Source organism: Pseudonaja textilis, chromosome 7, assembly GCF_049901715.1.
Source record: "Pseudonaja textilis isolate UNSWEBS1 chromosome 7, rPseTex1.2, whole genome shotgun sequence".
NCBI lineage: Eukaryota > Metazoa > Chordata > Lepidosauria > Squamata > Elapidae > Pseudonaja > Pseudonaja textilis.
In genome coordinates, this window is record NC_141996.1 from 11,513,982 (window position 1) to 11,520,264 (window position 6,283).

The window sequence follows — 6,283 nt, forward strand, 5'->3', positions numbered from 1 at the left end:
CAGTTGTTAAGTGAATCTGTCTTCCCCATTGACTTTGCTTGCAAAAGGGGATCATATGACCCCTGGATATTGCAATGGTCATAAATTTTGATTACATGATCTCAGAGATGCTGCAACAGATTTAAGGGTATAAAATGGTGATGTCACTTCTTTCAGTGCTGTTTTTTTAACTGTGAACGATTTACTAAACAAATGATTGTAAGTCGAATATACTGCCTGTATTTAAGAAAAGGAATAGGATAAAAACTTGAGAATAGCATGCTGGACCTAGGCATCTCAAGCAGGTTCAAACCACTCTACTGCTAATTTTAAAGACCAAATACCTTCAAATCATCGGGACAATACATTATTTTTCCCTCTGCTATATTTAAGATATAAGATAGAATAACAGATAATCAGAGTTGGAAGGGACTTTATAGGTCATCTAGACCAGCCCCTCGCCCAAACAGGAGACCCTACATCATTTCTGACATGGCAGTCCAGTCTCTTCTTGAAGGTCTCAAGTGATGGCGCTCCCACAACTTCTGAGGCCAAGCTGTTCCATTGGTTGATTGTTCTCACTGTCAGAAAGTTTCTCCTTATTTCCAGGATAAATCTCTCCTTGTTCAGTTTCCATCCATTATTTCTTGTCTGGCCTTCAGGGGCTTTGGAGAATAGCTTGACCCCTTCCTCTCTGTGGCAGCCCCTCAAATATTAGAAAACTGCTGTCATGGCTCCCCTGGTCCTTCTCTTCACTAGACTAGCCAAGCCCAGTTCCTGTAACCGTTCTTCACATGCCTTCGTCTCCAGTCACCTAATCATCCTGGTTGCTCTTCTCTGTACTTTTTCTAGAGTCTCAGCATCTTTTTTATAATGTGGTGACCAAAACTGGATGCAGTACTCTAGGTGTGGTCTTACTAAGGCTTTATAGAGTGGTATCTCGATTGTATCCCTCTGTTAATGCAATTTAGGATTGCATTAGCTGTTTTGCTTGCTGCTGCACACTGCTGGCTCATATTTAGCTGGTTATCCACTAAGACTCCAAGACCCCTCTCATAGTTACTGCTATTGAGCCTGGTTTCACCCAGTCTATATGTGTACTTTTGGTTTTTCTTGCCTAAGTGTAGGACTTTACTTTTCTCTACATTGAATTTCATTTTATTAAATATGGCCCAGTGTTCTAGTCTGTCAAGATCCATCTGGATCTTGAACCTATCTTTAACTAATCCCACCAGTCCGTGCTCACATTTCTGTGAGCACTGTAAGGTCACGGATGGGTTGCAAATCCAGAAGATTTCAAAATACCTTACCTGTCCTAGGAACCCTGGGGATATCCCCCAAACTGTCTTGGGAATCTGTGAAATCAAAATTATTTTCCAGATATTGAATACCTTTGCTAAATTTTGAAACAATGTTTTCTCATTATTATTTGTAATTTGCTAAAAAGAGGGTTTTTTCCAAACAAAATATTTTTATTTATGTTAAGAGTTTAATATTGTATCAATAGAAGCGGACTTTTGTAACTCAGGAATGAACTGTGGGATGTTTGGTGCTCAGGACCCCATGGCTTAATATTATTATTTCTGCCAAGTTTGATGAGGATTTGCTAAATCTTCTCTCATTCAATCTTCGCTCATTCTCCCAACCCAATTGGGAGAGCTTATTTTTCCTATATTTTCCCATATAATAAATAAGTATTGGCTGGGATAGTAACTACTTCGATTGCTCCATATTGAGTTTGGATGCCATATAGTAATTTTCAAATTATTATCAATGGCACTACATAAGCATCTGCTCTGGAGGAACAGCTCTCACGTATAATGTATGATGAGTGTGTAGCCAGTTTATGAATAATGCAGTTGCCTTGATAGCACAATATTGCAAATCATAAATTAAGCACACAGTTGATAGTGCACTACATGCTCAGTTATACTTTAGCCAACCAGGTTTGGGTGAAAGGCTTTTCTGAAACAGTTGGAAGGAACTCTTGAGGTCATCTAGTATAACCCACTCACCCCATGCAATCCAGGAGTTCACTACTGCAGCATATTCATCAGATAGTTGTGCATCTAAGTACATCTAAGAAGACCAGTGTGGTATATTGTTTATGTGATGACCCAGGATGGGATACATAACAAACACAGTCATAAAAAACAGGTGAAGCCCCTTTTATTCCTTCACTTTTCTTCCAAGCTCCAAATATCCTTGACGGAAGACAAAAAACTCCCACACCAACAGTTACAAGAACGAGGAAAAAAGCAACACAAACCAGGCAAGATAAGGGCACAAATTTTAACTTCCATCTTAGAACGCTCTACTGGTGGAAGAGGCACCCTTTAAATGGTTTTGAACTCCTATGATCACATGTCTAGATTGTTGGCATTCTCTGAATCACCTCTGTACTTTCCGATAATTTCATTGTTATTGCTTGGGTCCCATACGTCATCCTCTGCTGATTAACTCAGGAGATCTTTTCTAGATTCCTACTAGTACAAACCGGAAGGGACAATTGAGTTCAGTTCTCCCCAGGATAGTGCTCATGAGCTAGAATTCATGTCCCATTATTCTCGGTCCAACTATTCAAAAATCGTGAGATTTGACGTCTCACTCACCCAGTAGGACCCAGGCTGGTGAAGGCTTGGTTTGTTGATCTGAACATCAGTTTCCAGTATCAATCAACCAGCTGGACATGTGCCCATTCTTTCCTTTGTTTCGTTGTTTGGAAACTTCTTTGTGTTCACTCCGCAGCGGCAACTTCTAGCAAAGTCTTCATCTTCAAGTTGTGCCCTCAAAGGTAGGATTGTGATTGTGATTCCCGCCCCCCACACACCGCTTTGCCAAGATGCCTTATATCTCCTTAAATTAGCACTCTGTCTGCCGATCTCACAATCTCATTACAGGTAGTTCTTGACTTAAAGACCACAACTTGGCCCAACATTTCTGTTGCTAAGCTAGGCAATTGTCAAGTGAATTTATTCGCTTTATTAAAAACCTTTCATGGGCAGCCTCTGCAGTTGTACGATAAAATCTTAATAGGACATCTGTTCCTGGCAGCCAAACAAGCTGTAATAAAATGCTGGAGAGCTTTGAAGGGATTGAAGTGAATGACTTACTGACATGAACAAGAACAGAAAAACAGCCAGAGGAGAATTGGTTAGCAGAGGCTTGGTGGTGGTGTTCAAAGTCACGATAGATCCTCCCAAAAAGACTTACGATCCAGTTTTGAAGTTCCCACATTGCCCCCTCCCCTGTGGTCACATGACCTCATTTGGGGTGCTGTGTTTACAGCTGTTGGAAGTACCTCATGGTCACGTGATTTCTGATGGCTTTGCCAGAAACTGGCATTATTTTGGTTTGTGGCAAAAAAAAAAAACCCAGCCCAATGGGTTTGCTTAATGACTGTAGTGCTTTACAACTGCCATGTTCACTTATCAACTACTACAGGAGTGTCAAATTGGATTTCTTGGATTATTGTCACAGTACAACATACGTACAATGAGATTGCCTGAGCCTCCCTTCTGCCTCCCCCATGGCCTGTTTTCACTAGCAGAGGCACTATGGGCCGGTCCTTTGCTATGTCTAGGCCGGTCCCGCAGGCCAAATTTAAGCACCCCGTGGGCCGCATCTGCCCGCAGGCCTTGAGTTTGACACCCCTGGCCTGGACTACTGTAAAATAGTCATAAAAGCGAATCCAGCCATGTTGTGACTTGAAATATGACGGTCATGGCCTACTATTACCTCTCTGTCAGGCTCAACTAGGTTTGTTTGTAAAAGTGTTACGAATGCAAAGAAGCTGCCAGCTCTCATGTCCATTTTTCCCTAAGACAGAGCAGCACCTGGTGTTAGTTCACACCTCCATGAGGGAGATTTGGAGACATTGGAAATGAGATGTTCCACTCTATCTTTCTGTTGGGGATAAAAGCACCCTGATTATGTGCCATCAAGACATTCTGCTGGTTTGGCCCGGTTTGAGCGAACTGGTAGCAAAAAAAAATGCTACTGTTTGGAAGAAGTGGTAGTAAAATACAGCTACCGGTTCAGCTGAACCAGTATTTTTTTCCTTCCTCCCGACAATCAGCTGTTCCAATGATAATCTGTGCCGGGATCCCCCTTGCTGTCTTACTGCTTCACCCAGGAGGCTTCCCTGAGGCACAGGAGGCAAATAAACTGAGTGCACGGGGGTGGGGTGGGGGTGGGTGTTGCTTAAAAAAGAAGCCACGCCCACCCAGTCACATGGCCACACTCACCTAGCCACGCCTACAGAACTAGTTGTAAAAATATTTGCATCCCACCCTTGCATCAAGTCATTGTCGATGCTTAGCAACCGCTAAGGTGATCCCTAGCATGGTTTTTCAGATCTTCTAATGGTACAGTTATCCCCACTGTAGCTCAGTCCATCCATCTTTCTGCTGGTTATCCTCTTCTCTTTCCTTCCACCTTTTTCAGGATTAGAGCTTTCTCTAGTGAGGTAGGTCCTCACATAATGTGTCTGAAGTTTGGTAATTGTAAAACAAAGGGGCAGAGTTAGAAGTGAACTATAAGGATGGGAAAAGTAAGGGATTGTCCTCACTCCTTGAAGCCTCTGAATAGTAATAGCACTTAGACTTACATACCACACCATAGTTCTTTGCAGCACTCTCCATGTGGCTCACAATGTCAGCGTTATTGTCCCTAACAATCTGGATCCTCATTTTACTCACCTTGAAGGCTGAATCAACTTTGAGCTGGTCAGGATCAAACTCCTGGCTGTGGGTAGAGTCAGCCTGTAATACTTCATTCTAACCACTGCATTACCACAGCTCCTAATCAAATTTAAAATCTTACCAAAAAGGTATCACTATCAAATACAAGTTTATAATTCTACGAAAGAACTTATCATCCTGAATATTATATAAAAATGATATGCCCCAAGTTTGGCTTGCCATAGGAATATTGGCACTAAGGGTCTTTTATTAATTGTGAAAGAAGGTGTGCTTTAATCCAGCATACATATTTTCTATATATATTTTTTTCATATTCCCTGTGTTATATTATTATTTTAGTTTGGTTACACAGAATTAAACAAAAATAGAAACTATATTTCCAGTTCTTCTGTATATCCCCTCTTTGGGTATCAGCAGTTCAGTTTTCCTCCCACCTTTGTATCCTGCGAAGTTTTTAAAGTTTCTCTGGGGATCTGAAATCATAAATAATAGAATTAAGAATAGACTTAGAAAAGAGCATCAGACTAACAGGAGCCAAAAAGCTCTTAATCTGCCACATGGTGCATTAGAAATTTACCCAAATGTGGCAGGTTTTTTTTTACACAATATGTAGCTTTCAGATTATTTTATTAGACTAACAGTAAATTCTCTGCCTTTCACGTTGTTGGCAGAAGGATTTTTTTTTTCATATTGTGCTTTGTCAGAAGATTCTTGAAGAAGATCATTCTTAGACACACGTATCCATGTTGAACCACAAAATGTAGGCTGCTGGAACTTAACGTTTTTATGTACAGGTTATTTTGATCCGTTGCTCAGGACAGACGTATAAAATGCATGATCTCTTCGATGTCAGCCGAGAGACTTATAGGCATTAAGTAAAGACTTCAAGTTAGTATGTTATTTTGAAGAACAGCATGGCAGAACAATGCGCTTCTCATTGTTGTATGGATATGGATGGATATTCTCTACCAGTTGTAAGAAAATATATATGCATCCAGAAAGTTACATTTGAAATTCAGGGTGTGTGTGGTTGTTGTTAGATTTTCCCTCTGGAATGGCAATGAAAGCAGAATATCCAGTTTTAAAAATTGCTGGGGGTGGGGTGGGGGCGGCGGGCGGGCGGGCATGATTTGGGACCTTGAGAAAATGCTGAAGGTTCCATCATAAAAATGTCCGGTCTTGAAGGAAGGAGAAATGTACATTGGCCAAACGGTATTTGTACTTCAGTGATATGGGCAGATCCAAAACAATCTGAGAAAGCAACTTGCTGAGCCTACAATACAAAATTTGTATGTTGATCAATGTTCCCTGGCAACTTGAAGACGTATGGACTTCAATTCCCAGAATTCCCCAGCCAGACATGTTGGCTGGGGAGTTCTGGGAATTGAAGTCCACATAGCCTCAAGCTGCTAAGGAAGTGGAATACTGTAATAGTTGAACACAAAGTCCTAATGGAATGGAACAACCCGGAAATCTAGCACACATCTAGCACACTGTACATGGCAACATTTTTATGTCAGGTTGTACTTGTTCAATGGGTTTATTAAAAAAGTAAGGATGGTTTTGGTCACTAGGTTGATAAGAAAGAAGAACTTTGATGC